The sequence below is a fragment of the Anopheles merus genome, chromosome 2R (genome assembly GCF_017562075.2).
Source record: "Anopheles merus strain MAF chromosome 2R, AmerM5.1, whole genome shotgun sequence".
In the NCBI taxonomy this organism is placed as follows: Eukaryota; Metazoa; Arthropoda; class Insecta; order Diptera; family Culicidae; genus Anopheles; species Anopheles merus.
Genome location: NC_054082.1, coordinates 25,711,341 through 25,734,088, shown reverse-complemented (window position 1 = coordinate 25,734,088; position 22,748 = coordinate 25,711,341). Strand labels below are relative to the sequence as shown.

The window sequence follows — 22,748 nt, the reverse complement described above, 5'->3', positions numbered from 1 at the left end:
TCATTTCTCAGCAGACGATGAGCGCCGACGATGTAAAGCTTCGCCGTACAATAATGGGAACGATTTAGAATTAGTTCTGTCTTATTTATGCAGTCGCTGAGCTTCCCATTGGTAGTCATTGGTCGTCGGAATGAATTTATTTCGCAATGCAAACAAGCTGAATGGGGGAAATGATTGTAAAATAATAAATATCGATTACGCTTGGCGCTACATTGCAGCAAACTTTGCATCCACATTTGCCCAGCTTGTGCATTGCACTGTCCTACCAGTGGACGGTGGCTTAACGCTTGTTAAGGGGGTTGCTTTTCCACCACACAAAGAATGCACCGAACGTCTGCGATAATAGATGTGACTACTTTCGGCACTAAGCCATATTACTTTCCCTTCGCCGATAAAAAAACGATGCTTTTTTATGATGACTTTACTTTGCGAGCGTTCGCTGCGCTGCGCCTGCAAAACTTCATAAACACAATTACGAAGCAATTTGGCATCGATCCACTCGCCGGAACGGTCCCATTTTGGAAGGGATGCGATTTTTTTTACGATCTGCCCCGCCCGCCCGTGGATGTGCGCGCGTGGATGTGCAAGTAACCGTGCCAAAATACGTGCGCTCCTGTAAATGTCTGCAGCCCGAAAGTATAATTTCTTGCGCCCGGCGCTCTGGGGGAGAGTTGATCGTAATAAACGATGACCCGGTGACTCCCCGGGTGGGAAGGGATGTTTTTCATGCTGCGACTTGACAGCGGTTCAAAGGTTGTTCAATATGCAAGTGAATGCAGCAGTGTCGTAGCGGGCAGGAGTGTGGCCCTTGTGTGTGGGTTGCAGATGCTGGTGGCAAAATTGTACGTTACTTGGTGGTGTATACTTCGGCGAAGGCAATGAGTAACTTTTGTTCATGTAATATTACAAATGCGTTCAATAGCAATCTTGATTGATATGAAAGAGATGTTTGGCAAAATGATATGTACTTTTTAATTGCTTGCAAGCGCCTAAGCGTTGTTCAGATAATGTTTAGATGGTTTTGAAATAATGTTTGCATACTTTCAGGTGACTCAAGCTCAAATTGGGATTCAACAAAGTTGATCGTAACGCCTAAAGGTAGGCTAATTTATGTTAACATCTATCATCAATCCATTGGTAATACATTTTGCATATCGTCAGGGGTTATCGATTGAAAAACTCATTTGATACATCTCTTTTTTATCTTTGAATTGAAAGCATGAATAACTAAATTTTTGGCTATAAATTAGTAGTGTAATGCGTTTGTAAAGTGTTAACCGTTTTAAAACGAGGCCCTCGTGTACTGTCGTGCTTATCTAAACCTTTCCGGAGTATTAATTCATTAGCAAGCATCAGCGTAATGGCGTTTCCACTTCGTTCATGTTTTCACTTTGTCCACCGCTCAGCGCCATTTCTAACGCGGCACACAATCAGCGAGCGTAGATACATTTAGAATACTACAGTGCGACCAGAAGTGTCAGCGCATTGGTGCCTTTGTGCCCTCAAAGGATGAGCCATTCTTCGTTTCTCCTTCCCGTTTGACCCACCATTGCATTCGCGCTTTGTGTACAGGAAAAGCTAAAAGTAAGCAGAAAGCACTGTGTTAGCGTGGAAGCTTTCTCCCTCTCCCTCTCTCTCTCCTCCTCTTTTTTCCTCCAATTTATTCCTCGCTTTATTGCAGCGCTATGTGCCAGTGTGCTTCACTAAAGCGCATAAACTAATGGCCGCCGTGAGTCGTTCATTTTATTGCCTTTCGTCCGGTGCGCTATGGTACTTTTGTGGCTAGCTTAGACTCTGCTCTGCCGGAAGGGTCAGCGGGCAGGGGCAGGTGGCGCAGCGAACGCTTTTATGGCATGATGGCTTCTCCGCATGCTCATCCATCCCATCCACGCGCAGTCCCGCAGGACAATTTGTGCTAAAAATGTTGCCCCACCGGGAACGATACCGGTCGGAGGTGCTGGAACTTAGCCAAACATAGACAATAATTGCCGACCGAAAAATGTGGGCCCGCCTCTCCCGTGCCCGTAGGCCCGCACTACCGCGCCACAAACTTTCGCGCGATTATGATTGTGTTGCTCACCTGAAGCACATTGACGGATCGTGCTGTCGTACCGTCGGGGTTGGCGAGATGGAAACGGGAGGAAAGCATTAAGAGCCGACGCTTCGCGCACCACGACAGGGCCGGACTCAATAACCATTTTCCATAAATATCATTCCAGCGAGCTAGGGTGCGGCCCAGATTATAATGTTGAAGCGAAGAATGTTGGGCAGGGTAGGGATGCGCTTGCGAAACAGAGGACACCGGAAATTGCTCTCGTAGTGGTGGGATGGCTCTCGTTGACGGGTGGTCGCGATTCTCTGCATCAAAAACTTTCCAATTGATTCACCTCAACCCGGCTCGGCAAGATGGGGGCTGTCCCGTTGGGAGACCGTCACTCTCGCTGCAAAACAGGCGTAGGAAGCCGACATTGACTACTTTTGTGCCGAAATTTATCGCTTCCGCCTCCTTGGCCCCCGCTAGGTTGACTTCGTTCCGCTAGCGTGTAATTCTATTATGTTTCGTTTGAAGCGAGGCACCTTTCCTCGGGTTATGATTTTGCCTGCCGCTCCAGCGAGTCGCGAGTGGCTACTGTAGCAGCATTCTCGCTCGAATAGATCGATAGAATCTTGCGGCTGCCGAGAGTGGAGGCAATTCTTGTAATGTTCTTTCTTCTTGCAGCCCAGAAACGATCCGGGTCCGTCCTGTTCAACCGTGGCTTGCCGGGTGAGGGTTTATATTTTCTCTCAAGCATTCTACCGGCGCGGTACCATTTCCTACCCACCCGTCACGCTTTGATCGCTTTATTGAATTTCAATAATTTTCCGTCCTTTCGGATGCACGAACGACCCACAGACCGGCGATAGCGATACAGGGGGGGGGGGGTGACAAAGCGGTTTGTGCGTGGACCGGTGGCGGTGGGAGTGCAAAATGAGATGGACGGTTACAAGACATTTTTATCAATCATAATTGATTGCCCGACCCCCAGACTGCGATCCAGCGTTTCCGGGTGCAGCGGGTACGGTTGGGGCAGAGCGCGAGCGTGTAATCGCGATACCATCAGATACAGACCGGGCATTATGATGATGGAGATTTAATTCAGATTTGTTATGCTTTATTCGATCGGTCCATGGCGCAGCGAGCTGAGCTTGAAGGACGAGCAGAAAAGCTAACGCTTCAGCAATGAGCGATTTTAGATGAGGGTACGAAGTGATGCACTTTATACAGACTTGAGATGGCTTTTGGAACAGATCGTTCCATTTCACGTCCTTTTTATAATAAATTTATATTGTTTGAATACAAAGTATAGTAAATAGTAATCAATGTTAAGTAGAAAATGTTCTGTGTTTAACATGTATTGAGAAGCGGCTTTAAAAACGCCTAAATGTATACTTTGAATCACAAAATATGACACAGTTTGAATAGTGCAATTTCCAATCACCAGAGTGACCCTCTCGTTCAGCATAGAAAAGCTTTGCCATGCATTAAACTAAAACACTTTATAAATCCTCTAGCAACAAACAAATACATTCTTGCTGGAAAACTTAGACGAATTGATACGTCTTTCGCTCGATGGGATGGTAAATTAATGGAATTTTCAAAAGCTAATACTAGCCTCGCAGCATTGTGCGCCCGTCACTTACCTTTGGCGTGTTGTTTTCTCTCTTTCTTTTTTGTTCCTCGCTTGTGCAGCAGCAACTTTCTACACCGTACACCGGACGGTCTCGCAAGCTTACCGTGTAATTGATTCTGCCGATTTGCTGGCGTTAATTAACATGTCTGAAATGAGCCAGGTAAGGGGTAAAAGAAAGCGTTAGTCCGATCGGTAAGCACACTGACGACACCGCACCACGGAGCCTCCGGGTCGAGCAACAAAGAAAAGCGAGCAGTGCTTTGGTGGAAGTTTGTGCAGTGAAATTCAGTGCCACCCGACACTGGATCGAATGCATGCCAACGAAGGGGGGGCTGGTTAGCTGGCGCCTCGGGGATTACTGCATCCGGAAGAGTAATGTTTTAATTCTCTCCATTCCAGCATGAGCCCATTCATTATCTCCCTCCAGCGACGCACCGGCCGGGCGTTGCCATGGGCGAGGGCGTTCGCACACGCGGAGACGCGGAGGACGAGCGAGAATCTCTTTTCTTGGGACGACTTTGTCGATCTCGGGGCTTAACGATGCATGGCTCACTCGCACCATTGGAACGCACGTGTCTGCACACAAGGCAAGTTGATGTGCAGATTTTGACTCATTGTCTTAGACAGCGATGATGGTGGCGGTGGTGCTGGGGACTATCAGTACCGAGCACACATACACACGCACACACTCATATATACTCATACTCGTCGTTCCGTACATTAGAAACGGGAAAAAGCGTGTGCAATCGAGCGGCAAAGGGAAAGGCGGCGAACGGCCCAAATGCCGAAAAGCTCGTAGAATTCATCGACTTTTTTCATTGTCTGAGAGCACACTCCGTTTTGGATTTCATGGTTTCACATACCACAGCAACGGCAGCAGCCAGCTTTTCGGATACAGAGCGCAACCGAAAGAATGTGCCCACTTGAACAAAGCATAAATCCTCCGGACGTGTGCGGGAGCGTTGGTGAATATTGCACCGTACTTTCTTTGTTTCCTTTTAGCGCAAAGAGCGTGCTACGTGAATGGTACGCTGCTGCATTGCGTGATTACTGGTTCTATGTGTCGGTTTTTTTTGTTCGTGGCTCCATCCCGGATGGTTGTATGTTCTCACCCGATTCGCTAATCCGTTCCATTAGATTTAATTCTCATTTCGACGAAAGATACGTTTCAGCTCGTGGTACTCGTAATCCCGTCCATGGAGGGGAGCTTCATTCTGACGTAAAATTAAATGTGTGACAATCACAAGGGTTGACGGTGTGGGTAGGGAGAATATTGCATATCCCCGCAGCCAGTGGTATGTGTTTCAATGTATCATGCGCCTGAAAGTATGCACTTTTGAGGCATAAGCTCATTTTAATACCTTTGTAGTTACAACAGAACGGAACTAATTAAAAACAAATTTTATAGCACATTTGTGGGCAAGCATTAAATCTGTTTATAGCACATACATTACTGGAGTTGGGGAGAGAACTGTTTTTTTTTTTTCAGAAAAATACTGAATTTTACTTAACGCCAACTGAACGGAATCAATAGGCTGCTGAGTAAATAGACAGGATATCATCATAGAAATAGGTTGTAAATAGTTAATATAGGAATGATTCAATCTGCGTTTTGTTGATTCGAGGACATAAACGTTAATTATGATACATAATGCTAAAATTAAACTCAAACAACTATAGACCGTTGGCTCTTTTACGAGACCTACTCATAGTTTGCTGAATAGACGTTTTCAAACAAAAAAATATACTAAACAGAAGAATCACGGCAAAAACCACTCAGTGAGATCATTGAGTTTTCGTGATGTAGAATGCTCTCGCCATGAAACATTCTTGACAAAAAAACAGCTAAGGTCATCAGATTTGGATACAATACATTTCTTTTCATACCAAGCATTTCGTGCCGCAATGATGTGCTCTTCAATTATTGAGAAGCATTACATCCCACCCTGTCCAATGACACTTCATACACATTATCGATAATGTGCGTGCAAGAATAATTAATGTTTCTACTAGAAGCATTGGCTACATCACTGTAGCTTGCGGAGAATTGAATGCCTTTTATTGTTCTCCATGCTGTCTGAAACTTCTCGTTTTCGATTTGCACCGAAAAAAACCAACACTGAGCCAGATCGCTTCACTGTCACATTTTTCACCAAAAACAACAGCAACATCTGGAAAACAATTCGCCAAACCACAACAACCACGATACGCTATGGTTTGTCTGGGGGGAAAGGCAATGAAACAAAAAAAAAAATTACTCAGCATAAGCTGTGAGTGCGATAACGACATCCGCACCCATTTCCTATTCTTCCTATAGGGCCCTCATGCTGGCTGAACATTGGCAATCTTGTTCCAGCTGCTTGTCGGAACAACTGGTAACGACAACCGACAAAACCCGACGCGCCTCCCCACCCTCCCGAAAAAAAACAGCAATCAACTCTCATTACTCGGGATAATGCTATCAGACACTTTTCGCACGAGTGTTTCGTTGCGGTGCGGTGCCCGGATGCGTCCGGGGGATCGAGGGATGCTATAGAGTGAGCTTTTCTAAAAATTCCTTACCCCATCCAGACCATTCGCAAAAGCTTGGGCAATTTAACCGTTTAAAAGTCATTTTTCCTCCCGCTCAAAACCACTCGTGCTCGTATCGAAGTGTGTTCGGTGAAGCTGGGAGGAAGCGCTTCCTTGCAAGACATAGTGGGCCGCCTAACCGGTCCACCGAACCGTTTCCAAATCGCTCCATTTCCCAATTAGGTTTTCCCCACGTTCGGCCTGGCATCGGGCGTGGAAAGCGAGCGGAGCGGCAGTTTGGTACGAGACATCGTTTAGTCTGCCCTCTGCCAAATAAAACCACATCCCACCCGTTTGGGCGTTCGGCTTCTAATATCAATATTTTAAATAATAATCAGAACTTATTTGAAAACGCCTTAGCAAACGATAACGTCTTCCTTAGGGCAGGAGGAGACTTTCCAGCTCGCAATAGAAAACGCGCTTCCCCCGTAAACGCTCGATGGAGTGTGTTTATTTTGTGCCTGGCGGGAGGGCGGCAAAAGTGCCTTCTAACTTTATTCGTCCGGGTTTCTTGCAGACAACCCTAAGCGTAACCGTTTGCCAATGATTGGTGAGGAATAAATTTCCCAAAATTCTAGCCCGGCTCGCGCCACTAAGCGGAGCAGATTGCGGGGGCGATGCGATGCGCGGCAGTACAGGACACGAACAAACGGGTCAACCGGTGTCATAACCGAGGCGAGAACATTAATGAAGATGATACCATAACCGTTCATCGTAGCAACTTGTTTCGCGGCGCCCGCGTTTCCTCAAAAGCACCCATTTGGTGCTGTCGGCGAAGAGGGCGAAAGCGAAACAGAGATACCGGAAGCAGCGGAGAAAAAAAGAAGGTCAAATGGAAAATAATCACTTGAAGGTGAAGTGTTTTTAGTACCGACAAACCCTCCTCCGGGACGGGTTTTATCTGCCTGCCCGGTTGGTTCGGAAGTTGCGTGGCGACGGGAACAAAAAATTGCCCTGCTCGGGCTCGTGCTAGTGTTTGCGGAGGGGGCAGACAAAAGGTCGCTTTGTGTACGAAAACTTTGAAAAGGACCGAAAATATGTCTATGATGATATTCTTCACCGGGGTTCTCCCTGCCGGCTGAGGATCATTCTGACCGAGTGTTATGGTTATCCTTTGCTGGTGGGCTTATTTTTTTTTGTTGTATCTCGGAATGGTGAAGATTGAGCGAAAAGGGTTTCGACGGTACAGTGTATGAGGCAGCAGAGAGAAAGCAGGTGAATAAGTAAAACGGAAATGTCCAAGTTAGAAGATGTTCCAATTTGTTTAAGGATTTTTTTTTCATTTTTTGTCTGCTCTGTATCTTGTACTGCTTCTCCAAATATCAAACATTTTTTGCAGGTTTGGGAAAGAGTTCAGTGGCTTATGGAGTAAACTTTTCGTTTATGGAGGTTTTTTATGGTTAAAAATTTCTTTCTGCGAATGGTAATCATTGAAGAAAGAGATAGAACTGTAAAAAGTACAAACGAAAGTTTAGAAATTGGACCAGGAAAGATTAGAAACGGGAAGAGGGCTAGAAATAGCATACCGATCTTAGTCACACAAAGCGCAGCAATCTTCAAGGATCAAAAATAATATTGTGCTTGTATAAACTTACTGAATGATATTTCAGGAAGATTACGACAATAACTTAAACCTAAAAGTATGCAATACGAATTTTTCCTTCACATTTGCGTTTTTTTTTTCAACACAAAAATCGAGAAGAATTTCGCCCATTGTTTGCAAATTCAATTTAAAGCTGTTAAACTAAATCATTTTTATGGTGCCATCCAGCGCACATGGAGCTCTCAATGGGCAAAAATTCAAACCCGTGTCTATTTCACAGGAAATGCCAAAGAGAAGAATGCACCGGCACACGAGCGTCCAAATCTCCAATGGGAAGGCGAAGAAAGACAGCCACCCGAACGCTTGACGTGGACGAATGCGAACGGAAACGGAAACCGCCCGAGAAAATTATCGTCAACGCGAGTGGTGTTAAGTGTCAGTTTCATTTATCGTACTCGCCGTCGTCATTGCTGCCGCCGCCGCCGCCGCCGCTGCCACCGCCACCACTTGTCTACAGTCTCGTATCGCATTGCACGGGTGCCTGTCTGGTGCCGGGATCCTTTGTTCTGTAATATATATTTATTTTTATTTTCCACCCGTCCTCCCTACCCAGCCCTGACCCAGCCCTGGTCCTGCATTGCGGGCGGGTTTCTTGCTTTTATTTCAGTGCTTTTTTTCTTCTTTCAAACCACTCCTTTATCTCCTACTCTGCTGCGACCATACCACTCCGCTCACTGATTAAGGTCGCTCACGCAACGGTGCTTCGTGAAGGACGGCTGCAGGCATGAAGCCACTTACGCCTCCAGAGTGCCATCGCTGCGTTCAAATTGCATGAGAACGGTACCGTTTTTCTGTTGTCGTTGTTTTCGTTGTTGCTTTCGCTTCTCGTTCATTTCTTTGCGTGCCTTTCGCCGTTTTCGAATTTTTCCACCATTTTCTCATTGTCGTTGTCATGTTTGGTAGGAAATTGCCTCGTATTATCTGTTTAAGCACCGCTCCCGTTTCCGTCCTGTCCCACGTAAGCGAAACCCAATGCCCGGAGAGTGGAAAACAACAAGCCCTTGAAAACAATTCGCTTCGGATCGCGGTGAAAGCTTCACCATGGCGCGGGTTAATCCGGGCTTTACGGGTAGGAAAAAAAGGAAGGACGAAAAAATGGGAAAAGTTCTCGAAAACAGATGCCGTTTACATGCTTGCCTGAGTTTCGCACGGTTCACGAAGGAGCTTGAAGCCTTTGCGGGTGCTGGTACGTACGATAGGGTTATTGAAAGGGTTTCAAAACTGAAGGCAATAGTTTATAACGTAAGGCAATTCGTAGTTCAAACTTATTCTGATTCATATAATTCATCGGAGCATGGTTCTTCATAATGCTTTGAAAGAGTTGAAATTTAAAGTAGTAATTAACTGTACAATGTTTACATATTGCATACATTTTGGCGTTTAGGCTTTTGTTTGCCTCGCGTAATGCATAATGTTGGTATGCATTATACATCACAATCAATTTATTCGTACAGAAATATTTTTTTCTGATGAAACGTTTGTATCGTTATATTATTCAATTACTCGAATGCACTAGGGTTCAACCCAATGTCATTTTACTTAATAATCGATTATCACTTTCAAGCGAAATATCTCACAGCTTTGGAACCATTGTTGCCTTGGGTTGAGCACTTTGTAGATACTTTTTGCCAACCACCGAGAGCAAGTGGTGCTGATATCTTATCCGAACTATTCGCACAAAAAGCACCACCGCCCTCTTCCGTATCGTCCAATTTGATTAACATATCCTCAAACGTGGGCGTGTGCTTACTTAAACGCCAACCGTGCCACAGTGTTTTCACTTCAAATAAGCGTTGCGGTTTAGCTAGAACGACAACCGACACCGCGGTGGGCGGTATCGCGAAAGGTACTTGTGGGTTCCTTTTCTTAGCCCAATTGTGACCTAAGCATGGAGCTTGCTGAGCGACGGGTTGCCAAGGCGTACGGCTGCACAGGGAAAGCAATTTGGGTTTAAAGTCAAACGATCCTTCTTTGTGCAATGATGCGCACCGTGGTACGTTACGATTGTCCCGCTCTACGCCACAACTGACACAGCACTGCTCAATCCTAATCATTTTGACTTAGAACGTTTGCTGGTGCGCCGGTTGACGTTGACGGTTTTCCGTGGCCAGCTTTGAAGCGATTCACAGGCACAGGCACAACAGATTATAGCAAATCTGAGAAAATGCTTTGTTGCGCCGGGGGAAACTTAGTCTTTCATGTGAGTTAGTTTGTGTGTGTGTGTGTGTGTGTGTGTGTGTGTGAGAGAGTTTGTGCGCTCCATTTTGGTGAAGTGAGACTGTCACGAGGACACACTGTTCGCTAATCTTTGACAGTTTTGTTTCGTCCGTTCGGGTAGAGCGAAACTAAAGCAGAACAACTTTTTAAAAACTTTGCAAGTGTGCTTTTAAAGTTTATCCGGGTGGGAGCTAGATCTCTCCGGGGGCCGAACTGTGTGCACAAAAAAAAAGTCAATAGACAAAAGGAGATAATACGCTGCACGAAGCTGTTGAAGTTGAATGTGAACTCTTGAAGCACACTTAAAATCATTCGTGACATGTGTGCTCGATAAGCGAGTAAAAGATTTCCCGCGTTTCTTGCTGCTCTCCGGAACATTCGCCTCACGATGCAGTTTATCGGAAACAAAGAAGCTCTCGTCCTGTTAGTGAGAGTAGCGTTAATCTGGTTCGGAGAATAGTTTAAATTGTTCTTGGTTCCACACTGCACTTGTGAGCATATCGTCAGTGTAAATGTTCCCTTTTCCCATGCGGTGCTAATCGTTTTCTGGGAATTTATCTCTACACCACTCTGCGTATTGTGATAATGGAACGTACTTTGAATGGCGCATAGTCACAGGATTGTTTTTAAATATTACGTAGCGTATGGCTTTACAAATTGCTTACACTGTGCAAATAGAAAAGTACACGTTGGGAAGGAAGCATCCCATTCTTCACTTCAAGTGGTTTAATCTCTTTGAAGCGTTATTATTATTCTTGTGCAGAACGAGTTGGCTAGGCATTTTAAGCTCTGCTAGGATTAAGAAAAAATCCATCAGATTGTTCGATTCGAAGGGTTAAATATTCCCCAGGCATGCATCCAAAGTGATGCTTAACGAAATTAAATAACTCCATTGGTCTTCTTGAAATCCAATGGCATTTGCTTACAAATTTCAAATGCAATAGGACTTTACCTTACACGCTCCTGTAAAAGTAAAGCTGCAGTGCAGTGCATTCCATCTAGCCTTTAGCAGCACAAAAGCAGCGAAGGCTCCAGTGCTTGTAATCAATGAATTAATTTAGAGATAACCTTTCGCTGCAGTCCGAGCAATCCTCTTTTTACACAAACACTCACACACATACACACACACACACAGGCCAGGAAGTGTGCTGCTTAAGACATTATTTAAACATTGTACCGCATGTTCTTGTGCCGTGCCATGCAGGGATCGGTTCCAGCTCGATGGTTCCGGAAATCCTCTCCCAGTTTGGCTTTACAAACACTCCGACATCCGACCGACACGACCGGTACCGCATACGGGAATCGGGAGCCCCTAAGCCGGTGTACCATCGTTTTGTTCGATTATGCAGATTGACGCAGAAAAGTGCATCCGTGCTAGCGTGGCCGCTCGTGCGAGCTGGAGCATTTTGGGGAAGGTAGCAGTGTTGGTTGCTATTTTTACGCCCGACTGCACACACTGCTCGTCGACTTCCGGAACGATCGGCGTCATCGTCGTTTGTGTTGGCGCACCCGGAATCCGTTCAGCTATCGGGTGCAAGCTGAACTATGGCCTTGGCGCCGGTGAGCACTGCAATAAACATCCCGATAAGTGTGGCTGAAGGGGAAGCTGTGTGCCGTACGGGATGTGTGGTTTAGGGCCGGTGGGTTGGCCCCTAAACTGCTCCGGCACCTTGTACCAATAAACCAGCTTCCTGGAGCTCCCGGCGGTTGTGAGGACAGCCCCGTGTCAGTTTTGAAACCGTTTTTGCCCATGAATGCCCCCGCAAGCAGCGGGATGGACTCAGATGCATTGCAGGCGCACAAACGCGCGTGCAGTATCAACGGGTATCAAACATTGCGCCCGTGTTGGATATGGCAGTTACGTTGCGAGAATAATAATAATCATAACAATAATGCAGATGATGATGATGATGATGATGATGCCCGTTGCTGTGAATTCATTGCACAAAGAGCCAATTGACGACTCGTACGGGGAGAAAAAGGAGGGTGCTTGAGAAGCAAAAAGCCCCGAAGGTTTCTTCGGCAAATAGGCAAACGAGAGCTGAGCGCTAGGTTCAGAGCAAACACCACAAATAGTTGAAGCGCGTTCAGAGCGTGTGTTGTCTGTGCTGTTACAGGCACCCAGTTTGGCCCTTCCACTGGCTAGTAACGCTTCTACGAGGTTTCGGGCCAACTGCAAGAATCCTGCAGCAGCGGGAGTTCAAGTGAAGCAGCTTTCTCTTAGGGCAAGCAAAACGAGTCGGAGGATTGATTCTACAACCACACGGCGATTTGTATGGCGAAACCGGCCTGAAACTGTGCATCGGTTGGCATGACTGTTAGGTAGACCAGAATCCAGTGCCAAGTGGCAGCTGTTGTGTAGGAATTTATGATTTTGAAACGTTCTGACGTACGGAATATGTAAGTGAGCTTACCGAGAGGAGAAAGAACCTTAGCTTTGCTGAAGATTATTGTGTGCATTAGTTTCGTACGGCCGCTTACTTACGAATCATCTTCACGTTTGCTATCGATATTGCAAATTTTGCTGACCTAAGATTATTCATTTGAGTCGAACGAGTACTTTAAGCATCCTTGTGCAGTACGCATACTGCTGCCGCCTTCTTTGCTGCACCACAAATATTTGGTTTAGATATTTTTTAAGCCTTGTATTGAAAACGCCTGAATGTATGCAACTTGCATTGAAATAGTCTTGTGTTAACACCACTGACAGCTACACTGTACTTCCACTGTTGGAATTGATTCAGATTCCGTTGAATGAAATTTTGTTATTACTTCAATCGTTCAATAATTCCTTCTGAAGTCTTACTCATAGTTCCATGTTTTAACATAAAACACTGCGACAATGCGGTTCTTTATCATTTCGATTGATTTAAATGTAAATACATCACGTAGGTTTGCTCGAAGTGCATTAAAAAGTAACAATCAATGATCGCTCGACCTTCACTCAACGCTGTTTCAAAGTGTGAAAACCTTCCACCGTCTGATCGGTCCGGAAAAATCGGATTTGCGCTCCAGTAAGCATACATCTTTGGAACGATAATGTTTTCCACCGTATGCACACACAACCTGGTTCGTTGCCTCCCCGAACAGACACACACACACACACACACACACACACACACACACACACACATACATACACAACCATCATGTGGCCGATCGTTATCGTGTACAAATATTTGATTGCATACTATCGGTTCCGGTTCGGTTGGCTGGGTTCGCCAAACGGGAGAAGGACGGATGGATGGATGACGATAACTGAGCCGGATGTGTGGTGCACTGCAGCACGGTGCGTGGGTACGGTGGAAAAGGACATTTTTACGCTTACTTTTACGCTTCACAATTGCATGCCAATGTTCACCGTTGCGGTGCTTGGCGTGCGTGCAAGGTATTGGAGACAGCCGGGAAATACGAGTAGGTCGATCGGAAGCATCGGAAAGGAAGGGCAGGGGCGGGGGGGGGGGGAGGAGTGGATTCCGAATAAAAGGGAACGAAGTTCAAATATTGAATCACTTATATCAAATCAAACAGCATTAACATTTCAATCATTTAATAACGCAGTGGAATATTAAATTTCACTCGCTCGCATTGTTCGTGTTCGGCTGCACAACTCGACACCAACTGCTGCGTGACGCCGGCACAGCGAACTTGCCGAGCTGGCGTGGAAAATCGTGTTTTGAATAGCAGGTCGATCGGTTAAAGTGTGTGCAAGTGTGTGAGTAGCCGCGCACCACGGTTAGTGATACGTCCGCTGGTGTGCAGAGCGCCATAAGATGTGAAGAACGTATCAAACGCGATGACATTATTATTCCGGTCGCATGGGCGGAGAATGAGGCTCTAAAAGTGTTTCTGTGTGTCGCCAAAATGCTCACCTGCTTACTCGTGAACTGACCTAGCAAATGGTAAACACCATTGAGTGTGGTTTCGCCTGTGCGATTGATCGCACATAAAATACAAAATGAAACGATAATGGCTGTTGGTGATATGGTACTGCTTTTCAAATCAAAATGGCCTTAAAGTATGCAACACACTTTGCTTGTTGCATTATTCAGCCTAAATGTTTGCTACATGTTGAACAAAATAAGCCTCTTTGCTATCATATTTTAACGGGCTGCACACAAATGTTACTGTAAACTGTAACTTATTTAAAACAATAGAAAGAGAAAAAGGTTTTGAAAACATTAAACACACTTCAGAACATGTTGCAGCATTTGAACAGTTTACATGATAGCTCTTCTATTGAATGCAAATCCCAATGGTATCGAAGCACTCAAGACAAACGAGAAAAAAAAAGTTACATCATCCAGGGAACCTTGGCTCAACTTTGTTGCCCCTCAATATACAGTCGTCAGCATCAGATCTCGTTTCGACCCTTTTCTAGACCAATCGTGCCATGAACTTGAACAGAACCGAAACCGATTAGCAAAGGGCACGACCGGGCCGTGGAAGGAAAATATAGGGCAACAGCAGGGCGGAAAAACCTCCGATCTCATCGTCACAAGTCCAATAAAATTGTTCAAGTCATTCGGTCAACTGTAAACATCTCATTTCGTTCCACACAAAAAGAAAAACAGCCTGATAGTGCCTTGCTATTCCCCTTCTGCGGTATCTTTCTTTGCACAGACACACGGACAGAACATGGATCCAGAATTCGAACAACGAATAACGAATCCTCCGGTGGGAGCGTACACGCCAGCAGCCTCGCCCCCTTCATGCCGTACCTTTCCGAAGCTGTTGAGACCGTTTTGCCCCCGAAACTCGGATTTGTCACGAAGGCGAAAGGATTTGTTCTTCCTCGTCTTTCCATTTTCACCTCGTTCCTCGTTGTGTGATATAACCCAAGGAAAGGCACGGAAACCGGCACTGGGACCGGAAGCGAAGCTGCCCGATAAGCTTCTTCATAAAGTGGGAAGTTTTCCTGCTGGGTGCAACGGCGAAGGGGCCCGAAATTCCGTGTTCATCGAAAATGAAATTTTCAACCCAATCCCACCAGCACCGGCAACGGCTTTCTTTCCGGCAGAATTTTTGCTCACCATCACAGTGCAACATTTTCCACTGCTGTGGCCTGCGTGAGGAAGAAAGATGTTTGGACTGTTCTAATGCGAAAGTCAATTCGTATTCCCGTTTCCCTCCGATCCTCAGTCGCTGCATATATCCGGCACTTGCAGGTCAGTGCAGAAAAGTAGTGCTCGATTGTTGTTTACCGGTTTTATCGTGTCCTGCTGTCGAGCCAGGAGGTTAAAAATTGGGAAGAAACAACAGAAAGCAAAAGCAGGGAAGAAATTAAAGCACTCCAACACAGACGGCAAGCAGCTGATCACGATCCGGCGCTTCATTTCGGTGGCCGGATGGTTTAAGAGACCCAATGGCTTCACCCTGCAGCCCTCCGGTGCTAGACAATAGACGTGGAAATTCGATCAGCGATTCGGGACCGCTTTTTCGGGACACTTCAAACCTCACGGGAAAAATCAGCTTCACGTTCTCGGACGCGCACCCTTCCGGTCCATTTCCCTCCTGCCGGTCGGAGGTAATCTTCGCGCGGCGTTGCAGCACAAACCAGGCAAAGGAAATAATCATCCGCACACACAAAAAAAAAAAGCACAAACCCACCCACCGGGGGAATAAGGAATTGGTGGCTTGGTGGTATTGGTACTGGAGCTGGAAAAGATACACAAACAAGCGCTCAGGATCAGGAAGGTGATCGAGAAATGGAAGGGCCCAGCACATCCACAGGCGCGAGGGCGCCGGTTGTCGGAAAGTTTCGGCAAAGAATCTCAATCAACGAGGCAACCGCCGTGCCGGCCCTCGAATATGAGCCCCCGGGCCGGAACGGGTTTGATGAAAAATGTTGTTGTTTTTTTGCTGCTCCCATTCTGCGAGCTCGCAAGGAAAATGTTTTGTTTTCGGCGGGTCTGTTTTCTTGCGTCCTTCTTTTCTGGGGCGCCGAATATCGAGTGAAGAGATACCTTTATTTGCATTTTTAGCCATCCCAGGTTTTTGTAGTCGGCTTTTAGCCGGCCGGCCGCACTAAAAGTATGTTTAGCATGTTGTTTTAGTCGCTGGGGGTGGGGTTTGTGCTTTTGCACTTCCAAATTTGTTTGCCTATCAGTAGTAGCGAACATTGTTCGCTTTAGTTGAAGGGAATGTGAATGCAAGCTGGATTTTGTTGTGGGAATACATCATCTCAGAATAGCTTGAGCTTTATGTGTGAGTTTTGCTGAAAAACTGATATTTCATACACAAAAAGTCGATTGTGGAACCGCTTACAAAATTTACTTTTTTGTATATTGTTTGAAAACGTCTACAAACTGGTATATTTTGAAGTCACAAAATAAAGCAAAAGATATTTCTTTTCGCGCAAATTAACAACTTCGAAATGGTGCTCGGCATTGGAAAATCTAATTCTATAAATAAAATACCAAGAAAATCACAAAATACCGATACTCAACTTACAACAATCAAGTCTTGCCTTACGTATTGCAAACAATGAACAAAAAAGATCAACCTGATTCCAAGCAAACCCCTGCGAACGAAAAAAAAAAAAACAAACGAAACAGCACAAATGCTTTTCGCAAATTGTTTGCTCTCGTAGAAAATGCTCGTTCCCTTTGCGCACTTTTTCCACACGAATAACCTTTGATTTTCAGCGTTTCCTCCCAAGCATTACTTCCCGGCTGGAGGCACCAAACAAAAACCTGTATCTAAAACTGAACGCATACTTTGGCAGCTTTCTCACCCCCCCCCCTCCCCTTCATCTCTTCCTCATCATTTTCCACCTCCGTATCGGCAAATCCCATCAATCCGATCAGTTTTTCCTTTTTAATTCAACATGTTTTGCCATTTCGGAGACATGGTAGCGTTCATTTAAATCGTTTGCTTTCGTCTTAACATGCCCCTGCTGCCTCCAAAAACTCGGTCACACATGCATGTAAAGGTTCCGCCCTCTCCAGCAACTGCCATCAAGCCAACGCGGGGGAGGAGGGGGGGAAGGGCAAAAGGCCCCCGAACACGGTACGCTTCTTGTTGCGCAGCAGGGAAAAAGCATCGAAAGCATCGAAGTTCGTTTGAAGTGATTTATTTGTTTCGACGTTCATTTCTTGTGACTTGTTTTATTGAATAGACTTGGGAGCGAAAGCGTAACTCACAGTCGCAAAAAGTATACAGAAACAACATTGAAAACACAAGCTCCATGCTCCGTCCGAAAACACGATTGATCGGTTCGACATGCATCGCCAATCGGAGGGCGAGGTAAGGTGCACAGTCAGATCGCAACAGCAGTTTAAAATCGAACCAAATTCACCACAACAGCACCAGCAGAAGGAGCAGCCGGAGATTTTCCTGACAAAATAACAAGCAAAATTCCCGAAGCAGCCAGAACATTTTCCACAACCCAAGTTCCGAGAATCGAGCAACAAAGGGAGCATACCGGCGCTGCCTGCCTGCCCCAGTACGATTGTTCGAGCTGGGGATGGCGGTTGGAGGGCGGTCGGTAAAGACAGTCTCCTTTAGTGTACCGTCTTCCGGTTTCGGCAGTGGCACTGCCTGCCCGGTGTGCCCGGTCCGGGGCAGTGATTTCTCATTTCGATTACATTTCCGTTTGCCTTCATGCTCGGGATGTTTTTCCATTTGACTTAGCGTTCGGTTCGGAGGGTGAACGAGAAGGTTAGCTGTACAATGGGGGGGGGGGGGGGGGGGTGCTCCCGAGCCGATGGTAGATGTTGCGAGAATATCCATCAACACAGGTATCGAGCAGTGGATGGAGTCTGGTCGATGCTTGGTTTGCGGTAGCAGAGCGCATGCAGACCGTTCCGTGTTTGGGAGAGAAAGCAGAACCGGAGCCAGGCGCAGGGACAAGACGTCGTGCCAACGTACAACCGTACTTACTGTCGCCATTTTCTCGCCAATCGAAGTCGGAAATGCTCGGGTCGGAAGCACCGCACGGAAGCATGAGCCCGTTCGGCAGAGCTGCTGGTTTTGCTGGCGCAACGGACGGGACGGCATGATTGTTTTATTCAAATTGCTACGTGATTTATCTGCGATGTCGAAAATTGGAAAACCACAAAGTGTCGGGCTAGATGAGCAGCTCGTAACTGGCAAATACGGTACTGGAAGCACTGCTAGCAAAGAGCCGGAAGGTTCATTGTCATGTAACCGGAACAGGTTTTTCTCCCCCATTGTCATGCTTCCGCACGGTGCGACCGCAAGCTTGCGCTGCACTGTGGTTCGTTGTGTATTGAAAGCAGACTATGCATTTAATTAGATAAAGGTCGAAGAACCGGGCGTCTGAAGGAAACGTTTCCATCGGTGAATCGAAGAACGGCGCCATACCCACGCATTGAGGCACGTAAATTGTAATGAAAACCGTTTGCGTTCGATTGCTGAAACAACTTGCAGGATTGGTGTGCCGGGAGCTGTAATGCTGGGTTGAGAAACAAAACCCAAAAAAAAAGCACACGCATCAAAGCATCAGCTCTAATCTGCCGATGCTTTTGTTTGATACATAATCTGCTCGTTTTGCACACTCAACGCTCTACATGTGTCGCCGTGGGTGGAAAGTACCGTGTCATGTTTATGACACGAAGCATTAGCAAGCTAATGATGGATTTAATCAGATCAGCGCAGCTACCCGGTTGGAGTGGCTCCGAAACAGACGGAATCCAATTACCCTGCCTCAGCCCGGCAACCTGATGACAGATGTGTTTGTTTCGTTTTGTTTGCTCTTTTTTCATTGGTTGCTTTGTTTAACCCTGCCTTTATCCATCGGAAGTGGATCGTGCCAGTGTTGCTGTCGATTGATGGCGGCACGGTTTCCCCGCGCGTAGGAAGCACACGTGAAAGCACAATGATGTGGTGCCGTGCCGTGGAAAGCAACACCTGTTTGGGAGGTGAACCAACGCGACTGGGGATAGAATTGAGCGGGGAGTATTAATTGTTATTCTATTTGACACGAACTTTGCTGTGATCGTTTGCACGCAGCAATCGTGTCGGTTGAAAATGGCACAGTGGGTTTGCGCCGGTGTGAGTGTGTAGGCGTTCAAACACATCCGTTCGACAATGGCTGTTAAATTAGGTTGAGAATTGAAAGACAATTGTTGATAAAAGGATAAGAGCGTTCCTAGAAAACGCCTACATGTAGGCAATTTGCTGTACAATGAAATGAAATGAAATTATGAAATCCTGTTATGAAATGGATGCTTTATACTTTTAATGTTCACGTCATAATCATTTATTAAAAATTCCCTTTATTTCCTTCATCGACCCATAGTTTCCCGGGACGCTCCATTCCTCCCATACGCTCTGGAAAACCATGCCGGAACCTGCCAGCGGTGTTAGACACGCAATGCAAAGCAAACAATTAGTGTGTGCGTGAAACATTTCATGCACCGGTTGACGTACACTTGCCGGTATAAAAACAACAACCAGCTCCCCAACACCAATCAACCTCCAACCGGTTGACCGTTGGCGAACGCATTTTAACACTTGCTAACACGCTCATTATGCATGCTCGGTTGGGTTTTGGTTTGTCACCGCACGCGAAACCACACGCAACCGGTGCGCAATGTTCGGATCGCATTCGAGCGGCCATGTTCTTTCCCGGCGCAAACAACACAGCATTACACAGCTCCGTTAGTAGTGTCATGGATCGCTCACTCTCATACATCGGTTGAAATAACACGTCTAAAAAAAAACATACACAAAACAGGAACAACTGTTTGCATGTCAACAGTTTTGCAGCATTTGAATTCCTGTGATGTGGCTGTGAGGTGTTTTCTACTTCCACTTTACCCACGCTGGCTTGTGGGTGCGAAGAAAAAAAAAGCAAAAAATAACAGATGTGTGTTTTCCGAAAAGCCGTTGAACAATTTCATAATATTATCGATATGTGTTTGCCAGTATTATTCTTTCATTTAGAGTTTCGTTTTTGTTTCGGCATTTATCCGAGTGCAGCAATGATCTTTAATGGTAATTGTGGTTAACAGGAAATGGGGCAAAAACGAATATTGCTCCATAGCAATATTAGCCTCGATTCATTCATTTGAAATGGTTGTTTTGTTGTTCGTTGTTATGCTTTACCAGTTTGATCTCTTTTTATCCGTGTGCACCGTTGATACGAGTTGAGCCCATTTCATATTAATTGGTTTTAATAACAGGCGCGTTGTCTGTTTTTTTTTCCGTAAAGCAAACCAATTGCGAAAAAGGAGTTCTTTTTTGTTCGTACTGTATGAAATAGAGCAGCAGATGGAAATATATGATGGTTATTGCTGGTGGGAGTTTAAACTGTACGCAGAAATTCGTAGTTAGAGCTCAATTTTTCTGTGATTGTACGAAATACGCCTCGACATTTCCCAAAGAGCGTAGAACGACATTGAGCTTTAGTGGGATTCGGTATGGTGCTCGCACTCTTTGATGCATTCAAACACAATTTCAGTAGTATTGAAACCATTTCGGTAGAGCGATTTGATTGAAAGCTGTAATCTTTAAGTGCTTCTTATCAATCATACATTGAGTTGAGATTTATAGTGAGATTGTTTATTCACTCTGTTTTGATATATCTGGCAAGGCTCATGCTTATCCCATTATTTTAAATTTGAATTTTACAATCCAATTTTGCGGTGGATAGGAAGAGGTTAACAATTAAAATATATTTCCATAAAATAAGGACCACACATTTTATTCAAATTGTCATCGCCTAATTCACGTACCCAAACGATCAGCAGCACAACTTCCGTGCTTCAATCTGCGCTAATGAGAGGCCTTCCTTGCACTTGTGTATGCAGCAAACTCGATGCACCCTGCCCAACAATGCCATCCATATGGGCAGAATGGGAAAAACTTCTCCTCCCGATGCAAGCGAAACTAGCACGCTCTGAGTTGGAGTGTTGGCCGCTTTTCACATATCTGTAAAATTACTCACAAGCCGGAAGCACAGGCTGACAAACAGCAAAACGCCAGCACGGGAAAACGCTGGAAACAACCCCCATTGCACATCCCTCTGCGCCCGAAACCGAATCGACAACTTTAAAGCGTCAAACGAGAGTTGTTGAAAAAGTCATCTCGTTAAAAGTTACTGTCGATGTAATTTCCTCCCAATTCCGTTCGGCCGCAGCTCCTGCAGCTTCCCACCGCCAGACTGACCCACCGAGCCGGGAGGTGGAACCCTCCGGTAATGATGGTCGTTATGATTACATTTTGGCGTCGCGAACGAGCGCCATCTGACCCCGCGGCCACAGTTGGCACCTTGTTTGTCTTTTTGGGAAGTTTTTTTTTTGCCACGCTCATTGGCAGACGTCACCGCTACCGAAACCGCTCGGGATCATTATCATCATCTTAAGGATGGGAGCCGTGCAGTATGCGTTCTGCGTTGGTGAATTTTTCAGCACTCGACGGGCGCCACCGACGTTGACAAACAAATGATTCCAACTTTGGCGGGTGGAATAAAAGAAAAGTTTGTCCGGCCACTCATCGATCCGGAGGGGCACGAGGGTGAGTTTTACCAACGAGTTTTACCGTGGCATAATGTGCCATCATACCACAATCTCCATCTGCTGCGAGAGTTTCTCTTCAAATGAGACGCGTGTCCCTTCGTTCGCTAGAAGAGCGTGTTTGTGTGGTGTGAAAAATGACACCAGGCTGACAACAGACATTTCATTCAATTCGTTTTGTATTGTGTTGCGGGTTTCCGGAAATGTCACAACATTAAAATTGCAAGAAAAGAAATGCACACCAGCAACAGCACGGGAGAAAAATGTGGGATAGAGCGATAGCTAACGTCCCATAAATGATACTAGTGATAATATCAAGATAGCATAATTCATATCAAGTGATAAGAAACTAGGAACATAATTTTAAGAACGCTCCCCGAGACACAAACAGCAGCTTCGAACGCTTTTCTTTGCATCTGTGTGCTACCCACCCATTCAATTCTACTTCTTGGCACATCCATCCAAAAGGTAAGGGTTGCTCCATAATGGAAAGGACCGGCCGCATCCTCGCGGGAATAGCACTTTGATTAGCTGTAAAAGCGACGCACATTAAAAGTAAAACTAATTTCCCAAACCAGCAACGTTCTCGAAAGGCGAATAGTTGTGCGTTCGTGGGCGTTACTGCCGATCCCAAGAGTGTTGTGCAAAATGGTAAAGAGGTTTTACATTTTTCATGAAGCAAAACCACACGCATACAGCAAAGTAGCAAAGGCTCGCAATGTGATGCGCAACTTCGCGATGGATTTCGAACAGGTCGAGGCAGATTGGCCAGCATCGATCTTCACAGCCGGAAGACTGTTGGGGATGAACCGCACATCGCACACTGTTCAGCGGGTGGCTTGATGGGTGGTTCGGGAAGTTTTGAAGTTTGTGCAGGTTTAGTGGAAGGCGAGACAACGTACCGACCATTCCATAGCCCGGAAGCGACCGGAAATTGAAGCGTTGAAACTTAATTATGGAGAATTTGCGTTCGATTGGTAGTGTGATTTGATCCGATATGGAGATGCAGAGAGTGGAGGCATATAAATATTAACAATGATCGTGCTTAATCAATACAATTTGAAACGCTTGATTAACCCTGAATACATGCACATTTCATGAGCCACAATGTAGGTTAAAGATCAATGCCTTGTAGCCTTTTATTTCATTTGATTGGTCCACATAACAGGTTTTTATTGGGTTTTTTTTAATAACAAAAAGTAA

The 22,748-nt window shown here is 45.7% G+C and overlaps 1 protein-coding gene across 1 annotated transcript in view; it reads right to left on the bottom strand.

The window, feature by feature from the left end:
* Positions 1-22,748, bottom strand: part of LOC121588365 (connectin-like) — an 81,638-nt gene that overhangs the window by 14,243 nt on the left and 44,647 nt on the right. The window contains exon 3 of the mRNA XM_041906206.1: positions 3,682-3,817. The gene's annotated coding sequence lies outside the window, so the exon portion shown is untranslated. The remainder of the gene's footprint in view (positions 1-3,681; positions 3,818-22,748) is intronic.